The 10,845-nt window shown below is 43.1% G+C and overlaps 1 long non-coding RNA gene across 1 annotated transcript; it reads right to left on the bottom strand.

Moving 5' to 3' along the window:
- Nucleotides 1-1,577: 1,577 nt before the first annotated feature.
- Nucleotides 1,578-4,719, bottom strand: LOC110333617. The gene is made up of 3 exons (XR_002381095.1): nucleotides 4,378-4,719; nucleotides 2,686-2,848; nucleotides 1,578-1,747 (listed from the first exon to the last, which is right to left on the bottom strand). It is a non-coding gene; the product is annotated as an uncharacterized LOC110333617 (long non-coding RNA).
- Nucleotides 4,720-10,845: the final 6,126 nt, after the last annotated feature.

Raw genomic sequence — 10,845 nt, 5'->3', positions numbered from 1 at the left:
ACATTACTGGGCACATGGCCTGAGAATACATTGCCTCTGAATGGAATAGAGGGTGTTTGGGTATGGGAATGTTGGGCTGAGGGATGCGCACAGGGTCTATGGGGCCACGCTATAGCAAGATGACTGGAAGGCAGAATGTGTGAAACGAAGTAACTTCCGTGTGAGCCGATTTTGGAAGTGATTATATCTGGCACTGGAGGTAAGATGAGAGTGAAAAGAACTCAACAGGCACTTGAGTGGGCTTTATCTTACTTTGAGACCAGGAAAAGAGATATTTATTACTACAAGTGCAATTTTATTCAGTGCACTGAAAGTATATTTAAATATATACAAGTGAGGAGGTCACTTTACTGGAGGTGGCCATATTGACTGGCTGTGACCTTCACACCCTGCACACATCTGCAATCCCAGTGTTTCAGAGGCAGAGGCAAGCATATAATGAGCTCTAACCGAGGCTGCCTAGTGAGACCCCGTCTAAACAACAAATAAACAAACAAACAAGGCATCTTTGGCCAAATTATACCTGTGCTCCCCCTGTTACTTGGTCCCATTCCACCGTCACCCATCTGCACTGTGGCTCAGTGGTGGGACCCATAGCAGCTCTCTTGCCCAGTCCCCAGTCAGTGCTCAGTGGCTGCTCTGGCCACTACTGTGCTTCAGGTAAAGAACAATCTCAATCACAATACTGCTTTAAGGAACTCCCACTCCACAGTTCAAAGATGTAAAGCCCACGATGCTCATTTGAGGAGAGGCATCGTAGGACTGTACTGAGTTCAGTGGCAGAGAAAACTTTATATAGGGCTAGTGAGTGTGGTTCCTAAGAGGCTTCTAGAGCCCAGAGCTGTTCCTACAACCTGCTTGTTTCTGTTGTACACATGGAGCTTTCTCTTAAGTCTTCTTTTGAAGAAAATGCTGCAAGCTGAGAAGACAGGTTCAGAGGGAAGAAATGTGGGCCCATCAGTGCCAAATGATAGACAGAGATGACAGGAATCTCTGTCTACCTTTTCTTGATCTGCCTCAGCTCCCCTCCTACCATGTCTTCGTCTGTGGAACATTCTGGGGGAAAGAATGCCAACACCAATACAGAATATGCTTTTAATCAACTGTTTTACTGTTGGCACTGAAGTCTTTGACCTTCCTGTTAATTGTCTAAGACATAGTAACATATAATGGCATAATTCCCTGTTCACTGGGTAGATCACTGTAGATGATCCTCCTAGACCAGTTTCACAAGCATCATCAGAATTTAAAAGTTTAGTATTAACTATGTGTTTGGAAATCCATTTATTTATCCATCCACCCATTCATCTGTTACCTATCCATCAATCCCTTTATTCATCCATCATTCGTTCATTCAACCAATCATTCATTCATTCAACCATCCAACCATCTATTCGTCCATCCATCCATCCATCCATCCATCCATCCATCCATCCATCCATCCATCCATCTATCCACACATCCACCTGCCCATCATTCATCTATCTACCCACATCACCTGTATTTCCAACTAACCACTAATCCAACCACCTATCTGACTTTCCATCCATCCACCCACCATTTTTTAATCATTTAACCATCTGACGCATACCTGCTGAGCTTCTTTGCGTAGTATAGTAGAGAAAGAGTGGAGTGACAGTAGTGAACAGAGCAGGCAGGTACTGCTTACAGGCTCTGAGATTTGCACCCTTGTAGCCACTGATAAGCAAGAAACACTTGATTCATGGTCAGTCCTTACTAAGGTAAACTGAAAGTATAAGAGAGTCACTAGGTTCACAGGTTTATAGTACATATATAGTAAAGAACAATATCTCATTGATCATTTGTAATATCAACCAAACGTTGAACCAATGGTATTTTGGATATATTGGGGGTAGGTAAAATGTATTATTAAGCTTAATTTTATCCTCTTCTTTACTATTTATTTATTTTTTAATTAAATATTTTTATTGAGTCTTGGTGAATTTCACATCATTCACCCCAATCCACTCATCTTGCAGTTCCTCCATATCTGCCCTCTGCCCTTGTAACCCATGCCCCCTCCCAATAAAATAGACAAAAACCAACCAACCAAAAACCCCATCTCCCTGTGTGGGGTGTCACAATGTGTCCCACAAAGGATATATCCCTTTACCCATATAGTTTTACTTGCAAAGCTATATGAATAGAATCATATAGTTCATTAGAATGAGTTATAGGTCTGATTCGAGGCCTTTGGCTTCTACCACACTATCAATACTGAATCCCCACTGGAACTCTTCTGGGACATCCTTTTGCTTCGCTGGAGATCCTGCAGCTTGGGATCTGCAGGGCCGGCCCTTTTACATGCTCTAGCAGTTCATAGATGGGATAGATATTGGGCTCAACTCAAATCCCTGGCTCTGGGTCTGGGGTGGAAGCTGAGTTGGTCAGCCCGCCAGCTTCCCCATGCCCCTGCCACCAGGGCCAGCTTTACTGTGCTGCCCAGGTGAGGCACAGGGCAGTTTTCCAGAGTACTGCAGCAGGTGAGGGGCAGGTCTTAACTTTTTTAAAACATAGTTTTCATTATATATTTGAATGCACTATATTTCCCAAATGCAGCAGATCTAGAAAGGGGTATTCTGAATGAATGGATGAGTTGTGAGTGATTCTAGGGAAAAAATAAAGTTGCTACTGAGGCTGCTGAGTTAAGAGAACAGGACATACCTTTATCTTCCCTACATGCCACGGATGGACTCAGTCAGTCCTACAACCCATGGGGAACCAGGGTAGCGGTACAGGTGAGCAAGGAGTTGGCGGATGACAAAACAGACTTGGACACCAGAGAAAGTGCTGTATCTGATTGTAATTTCTCAAAGTGAGCACCATTCTTATAATACAGAAGAAAAACAAGAAAGCTAGGCGATACATCAGTCAAGGTACACGGAGATGCATAATGGTTCTTTGCACAAAACAAAGAAAATGCATACATAAAGATCTGGAAGGAACCAGGCAGTGTTTACAACTGAGATAGGAACAGCCCTATCTAAAATCAGCTATTCACAGGAGCCAGGTGAAAGGTCTGATGCATTGCTAGTCTATTGTTAAACCCACCGCCAGGAGTTCGTTCCTTAGTAAATACCTAATTATGCTATTCCTCTGAACCTAGTGAAAAACATGCACCAGGGAAATTCTGGACTACTAACCCTTTTATGAATAATACAGTACTTCAGTTCCTCCTAAAACCACAACCCACCTTCTTTGTACTATTATGTAATGTAGGCTGCCATTCATGTCTGTAATGAGAATTCTAAGTATACTTTGCTAAGCTTGCCCTGAGACTTCTAGCTCCTATCCAGCAAAATACTGCAAGAAAGCATACAAGACCCTCCACACTACTGCAGGGACAAATTTGGAGCATCCGTGCTGTGGGAATGCCAAGGTTCCAGGAGGCTAAGTTTCTGTGAAACATTTTTGCCTCGGGTCTGCGTCCAAGCTTTTGGGCCTGCCCCAGAGTCTTAACTGGAGTGGGTGTGGCACCTACACAGTTGGGAAGAATGTGTGAGAGAAAGTACATGTTCCAGTAAGTGTCTGATCTTTGTCTCGTTTGGGAGTGCATTATTTTAATAAGCGGCGATTTAAATTATGCTATTTTAGGCTATACAGCATTCATTCATTTTTTTTGGTCATGGTTAATTATTGCATCATTGGTGGTGATGAAGACACCAGCCCTGATGTTAATGAAGTTCGAACTGCATTGTGTGGAGAAGTTGTGAATGATGTTTGTGTGAGTGTATGTGTGTGTGTGTGTGTGTGTGTGTGTGCTCGCACGTGGGTGTGGGTGTGTTGTATGGGGTGTGTGTACATGAGTTTGCGACACTGTGTGCATAGAGAGACCCAAGGAAGATGCCAGCTGTCTTCCTCTATTGCTCCCCGTTCTATTCCCTTGAGACAGGGTCTCTGAGAGGGAAGTTTACCATTCACTTAGGCTGACTGACAGGCAAGCTCCCAGGAACTCTGCCCCAGCTTTCTAATGCTGGGATGATAGGTGTGAGCAGCCGTCCTGCTCTTTTTTGGATGCTGTATAGGCATACACACTTGAGTCCAGAGCTCCCTCATAAATGCCAGGTACAGTGTGTTTGCAACCCCAGCAATGAATTAGGACAGAGACAGACAAATTATAGGGGCTACTGGCTAATTAATTTTACATGAAAGAATAAACTTCAGGTACACTTGCCTAAAAATTAAGTGGAGAGTGATAGAGATCACGTGGTTATTTCTGACTCCTCCTACGTGTACATATATGGATTACCAAACTTGTATACTTATGCACACATGTGGACATACACACACACACACACATACACACACACACACACACACACACATGCACACATCTTAAAACTAAGTAGGACTCACCCTTCTTTTCTGCATCCTTGTTACTACTGGAATCTGCTATGCTCTAGGCACTTAATGTGGTGTTGGGGTTCAATGGGCAAGTGAAATCAAAGAAGCCTCTGTACCCCTACAGCCGGTAGACATGAATCACTCCACTTGGAAGTCTTTGGCTACACAGAGGACTTCTAAGGTCCCTTGCGGCTCTCTGAAATTAAATATTTCTTTTTCTTCTCTGGCGCTTGTACTTGTCAAAGACGAGAATCATCCATCCGTTCCTTGCATCCAAGGACCCAGAGCAGCAAGAATCTGCCTGTCAGGCTTTAGAGAGTGTCCTTGTCCTGGCTTTGGTCAACAATATTGCCTGAAGGAGAAGTTGCTCTGGGATCCTTGCCTTCCACCTTCTCCCTCTCCTCGCCTCACTGCCCTCCCTCCCTCATGCCGATTTTTTTTGTGGTTAACTGAGTATCCCTTGTTCTTCACTGAGCCTCCACTAAGCTTGTTGCTGCCTGTGCTGAATTGGATTTCTCTTGGCTCTAGTCCCAGCCTCTTCTCTGAACTTTCTGGCCATTAGCCTGGTGCTGACTGGTACTAGCCTCATGGGGTTTGACATGACACAGCTACATTCCCCAGAGTGGCTGGAGTGGACTTCTTTGACTAAGCCTATTATTCTGCCTCGTCTTTTCTTTCTGTCTCATCTACTGAGGCACCTTCCAGGCCTCTGTGGTGGAAAGTCTGCACGGCGTGGGGGTGCACTCATTTACCCAGTATGAAGCAAGCAGCACTGTGTACCTGGCATTGACTGGAGGTTGAGACTGTGTAGCGACAACCCTAGACCTCACTCCTTCATCAGGAAGAAAGCGTTGAGGACAGCCCCACCCGCATGCAGGTTCCTGTATCTGCCAGGAAGCATCCGAGACATTTTAAAGGGAGGAAAGGCTTACTTTAGTCACGGTTTCAGAAATTTCATCCCTAAGTTGCTTGACCGGTTGCCTCTGTGGTGAGTTCAAATGCCACGGTGGGAGTATGTGATGGAGCAAAGCTGTTCATGCCACTCACGGAGGCCAGGGGAGAAAAGGCAAGGGGGTGGGAAGTGGGCCCCAATATCTGCCTAAAGACCTGTACCCCATGATATAGTTTCTATTAGTTCCAGATGCCGGTATGTTCGACTTCCCCCATAGGGACACTGTGTAGGTCCCAGGGACTTAAGTCATCAGGCTTGGGGGTAGGTGCTTTTGCACTCTGAGCACCTCTTGCCAGCATGAATATTATCTATTAGGGTATGAGAAGGAATCAAAATAAATACATATGCTAACTGTACCATCCTACCTAAACCTTTGCTAAAAATACTAAATAATCCACATTTTATCCCAACATAAAAAGATTACCTTTCTCATCTAGTACAATTTTTATATTCACTGGGCTGTAGTTTGGAACTCTTTGTCTAGAAGTCTAACTTGTCAAAATCATGTTTATTGTATTATAACACCTTTCCCAAAACTGTTAGCTCACAAGTGCCTGTGACTCCGGTTCCAAGTGATGTGGCACCCTCACATAGACATATATGCAGGCAAAATACCAATGTACATAAAATAAAAATAAGGCCCTAAGTTTAAAAATAATTAAAATTATTGTTGATACATTGTATGCACACACACACATATGCATATATATTAGCATAAACACACATCATTTCTCCCATCCACTAATACAAAGTCACTGTCTCCAATAAGCATATGGAACATAGGACCCAATGGAGTCAAGGGGCTTTGATTTTGTCATTATTGTTGTATTAGATTGGTTCCTATTTTGTTATTAATTTCTATTATCTTTTGGCAGTTAAATGGAAAACACATGTTTAAGAATAATATACAAAAATATTTAAAGTGAGAGGGTGGTACTATATATACATATACATACACATATATACACACACACACACACACACACACACACACATATATATATATGTGTGTGTGTGTGATATATATATATATGTGTGTGTGTGTGTGTGTGTGTGTGTAATAAAAAAACAGCAACAAACCAAGGCCCCTTGCCTCCACTAGGATGCTCATTGGAGAGACGGTGACTTTGTGTTAGCGGATGGGTGTTGATGCTAATATCTTTTCATAATACACTACGCTGCCAAATACTTAGAACTTGTTAGTTGATTCAGTCAGGTTTTATTTCTCTGAAGCCTTTGCTGTTAGATCTTTACATTTTTCAGTTGTTGGGTAGATGTTTTTTGGTGGTGCTGTTTTTTGAGACAGGATCTTATGTAGCCCTGGCAAGGCTGGTGCTAACTAAGCAGACCAGGCTGTCCACCGACTCATAGAGACCTGCCTCTCAAGTGCTAGCATTAATGACGTGTGCCATCACGCCTGGCTACATTTCTCTTCTTAGTATACACTTTGGCAGTGCTTTATTGTCAAATAGGAAACCCTTTGTGGGCACATAATTTACTGACCCCTGGTGCTGTGGTGTGAATTCAGTCATGGACAAGCCCTATGTGAATGAACGTGGCTGCATTTCAACAAAACTTTATTTCTAAAGGTGAGTAGTGGGCTGGGGTGGTGTACCTGAGCTGTAATTTATTGATTCCTGATTTGGGGGATGTTTCATAGAAAAACAATCTATGGGCAAGCGCTATGGCTCAGCTGGTAAGGGTGCCTGCGGAGAAGCCAGATAACTTAGGATCCACATGGTGGAGGAAGAGAACCGGATCCTGAAAATTGTTCTCTAACATCTCTAACATCTTTAACATCTCTAACATCTTTAACATCTCTATGGCAGGTATACATACAGACACACACACATATACAAACACACATACACACTAAATAAACACAGTAATACTTTTTTTTTTTTTTTTTTAGGTTTTTTTCGAGACAGGGTTTCTCTGTGTAGCTCTGGCTGTCCTGGAACTCACTTTGTAGACCAGGCCTAGAACTCAGGCCTGCCTCTGCCTCCCGAGTGCTGGGATTAAAGGCGTGCACCACCACGCCCGGCACAATAATACTTTTTAAAAAGTGAAACAATCCATTAATATAAAAATGAAGGAGAAAGTGTGGGTCTTGAGTCAGTTGTCTTACGGAAACGTCCCTGAATGAGCAATCTCGGGGTTATGTGGGAACAGCTCATTCCCTCATAACTTTATGCAGCACCTTTGACTTGCAGTAGGCATCCAACCACCCTATCTGTGTTCAAGTCTCCCCTCTTAGGTTGTAGATCTTTATGAAGAGCCTATGCTTTGTCTGTTTCTGAAGCTTTCTGGTGAGGTGTAGACTAAATCCATTACATCATTTAGTGAGCACATGAAGCTGTGGGGGGAGATGATTTCTAAGGAACACAAGAGAAGAAACCCATTCCTGTTATCATGCTAGCGCTAGCTGCCGAGTCCTGACTGGTGCGTCCGTGGCTCTCCTTTCAGCCTATCCGGTATCTTCCCTGGTAAGTGGGGTATAGCCTGAGTTGCCACTTTGCTCTGTGGTGCTCTAAGCTCTCATTGTCTGCAGTGTGGAAGGCCAGTCTGTGCTGGGAGGCGGGACTCTGTTTCTGCTGTCTGCCTGCTGATTCGCTGATTCATGGGACACGCATCGCACCATGGCTGGCGTGAGAACTTGACCTGGGTCACTCATTTTTCTACTCCTCTACTTCGTTCCTAAAATATAGGAAATAATAAAAAATGCACCCCCGTGGGAAAGTCTCCCTTCCCCATTAATAAGCAGTGCTCTCTTTATCAGCTTCCACCAGCAGTGCTTTGAGTCCTGACTGTGAACCACCAGGGGGACACTCGCAATGATGTGTGCCATGGGAATCTGCTTAGATGCACACTGTAAGTACATGTATCCAACTGCTGGGGCAGAGATACACGCAGGGCCACCTGCTGAACTGGATAAACAAGGGAAAAGAGTGTAACAGTTGCAAATCCAGGAAGAAAGACAACAACAAAAACATGTTGCTACCAGAAGCAGGGTGATTTTAAAAGCTTCTTTCTCTCTCTCTCTCTCTCTCTCTCTCTCTCTCTCTCTCTCTCTCTCTCTTTCTTTCTTTCTTTCTTTCTTTCTTATTATACATAAGTACACTACTGTAGCTGACTTCAGATGCACCAGCAGAGGGTGTCAGATCTCATTACGGGTGGTTGTGAGCCACCATGTGGTTGCTGGGATTTGAACTCAGGACCTTCGGAAGAGCAGTCAATGCTCTTACCCGCTGAGTCATCTCTCCAGCCCAGCTACTTTCTTTCAAATACCAAATACTAAGTGTATTGGAATAGTTATGGTTGAGAGGTATAAAGTTGTGTTCTTTGTTCTAAATACTTTTCTTCTTTCTTCTTTTTTCCTTCCCCTTCCTCTTTCCTTCCTTTCCTTCCCTTATTTTCTTCTTCCTTTCTTTCCTTCCTTTTCTCTCTCTCTCTCTCTCTCTCTCTCTCTCTCTCTCTCTCCTCCTAAGTGAATGACTTCTCCAAGAATTCTCCGACCATCAGTGGCTCCTGAGCTAAGGGCGGTAGCTCCTGAGTGCCCCTCCCCCCCCCAGCTCTGTATCAGAATGTTGACTGGCTTGATTATGTGGAGACAGCAGCTATGAATTCAGGAGTGTAGCTGTCCTGTCGTGTCCAGAATGCACTGGTCAGCTCTTGTCCTCCCCAGGCTCTGGCTCTTATAATCTTTTGATCTTTTCTTCCATGATGGTCCCTAACAGTTGGGATGGTGGTGGTACACGTGATATCGATGTGACTATTTTGACCAGTTGTGATTTTGTTGTTGAATGCTGTCCACTGATTCTGATTGTTTCCGTGAATATTTCTTGAAGATCTTCTATGTGTTAGGACAGTTACTCTAGATTTTGTTATCATTCGCCTCGAGGAGACCATCTCTCAATGCATAATGCTATCCTTGTCTTCAGAACATATGTGCATCCCACCTGTTTAGGCTGTCACAAAGGCATAATAGAACCCTTTAGTGGTTTTCCTTTCTTCTTCTTCTTTTTTTTTAACCAATACGATACAATGTAATCTTTACATGCTAAGAACTCCTAGCTCAAAAGGAAGCTTAGTAGATATTAAAACATCCTGATAGCCCTAAATCCAGCCAAAAAGAAGTTGATGATTCCATGATAGTCATGCCACGAATGTACATGCACTGCAGTATGTGGGGCTCACAGCAAAGTAAGGCCAGCCAATAGGAAGGAAACCTTTCTGCTTAGTCCCAGCCTTGTTTGCCAAGTCCTAAAAACTAAAGCATGTGGTTCAGCACTCTTGACTTACTTCCTATCCTGGTGGGCAACAAACAGCAGCAGCAATGGGCGGGCATTGTTCTGGAGGTTGCCGGAACCTTTTAGCAAGGAGGTGATATGTTTTTATAAACAAGTTTTATTGAGATATAAATCTCACAAAACCACCCTTTTAAAGTCCATAATTTATTGTCCTACATATTACCAGGGTTGTCTATCACCACATTCTGACTTCAGGACACTCTGATCGCCCCTCACAAAGTGTGTTCATTAGCACTCAGTTTTCCTTATGCTTGAAATGGATAACCCATTTCTTGTCTCATTAGATTTGCTTGCACTGGGCTTTCTATGTCAATGGGATTCTATTCTGTGTATTCTTTTGTGCCTTCTTCTCCTACATAGGTTAGCGTTTCTGAGACTTATTACTATTGCACCACGTATTAGCCTCTTCACTCCTTTTAACTGTTGGGTCGTATTCTATTGTACAGGCACACCCCTTGTGCCTGTTGGTTGATGGCCACTGATGTTGCTCCTTTTTGGCTACACTGAATGGAGTTGCAAAGGAGCTCTGTACAGACCTTCTTATGTGCACATGTTTTCATTTCTCTTGAGTACATAACTGTAAGAGTAATGGTTAGCTCATGTGGTAAGTTTATTTTTTTTTCTTATAAAGGAAAATATTTAATTGAGGGCTGGCTTACGATTCAGAGGTTTGATCCATTGTCATTGTGGGAAACACGGCAGCACGCAGGCAGACATGGTGCCAGAGAAGGAGCTGAGAGTTCTACATCTTGATCTGAAGGCAGCAGGAAGAGGGTGAGTGTACATTTTTTTTTTTTAAATCTTTAATTGCCATACTATTTTTTAAAAAGACACATTGCATAATTTTTACAATAGTATTTACAGTGTAACAACTAATGATATTGAACATATTTTCATATTGTTACTAGCTATTTGGAAATCTATTCAATTCCTCTATTTTTAGCTCGGGCTTTTGTTATTTTCTTGCTGAGTCATAGGAGTCATTATGTATTCTACAGGGTCCATACAAGTAAAGGATTGTTTGTATAGTGTCTTACACATAGTAGGCCCTCAACAACAAATAATCTGTTTGCTTAATCGTATGAACGTGAGTGGCTGGAACCTTCCGCTATGGATGCGCAGAATCATGGCATTAAGAATTAGCTTGATGTTTTTTTCCTTAGGTGCAGACTTTGAATTGGAAGGCTCATTTGTGCTGCTTGCCTCCAGCTATTGATG

This window comes from Mus pahari, chromosome 16 (genome assembly GCF_900095145.1).
Source record: "Mus pahari chromosome 16, PAHARI_EIJ_v1.1, whole genome shotgun sequence".
Lineage (NCBI taxonomy): Eukaryota > Metazoa > Chordata > Mammalia > Rodentia > Muridae > Mus > Mus pahari.
This window is presented reverse-complemented; position numbering and strand designations above follow the sequence as displayed.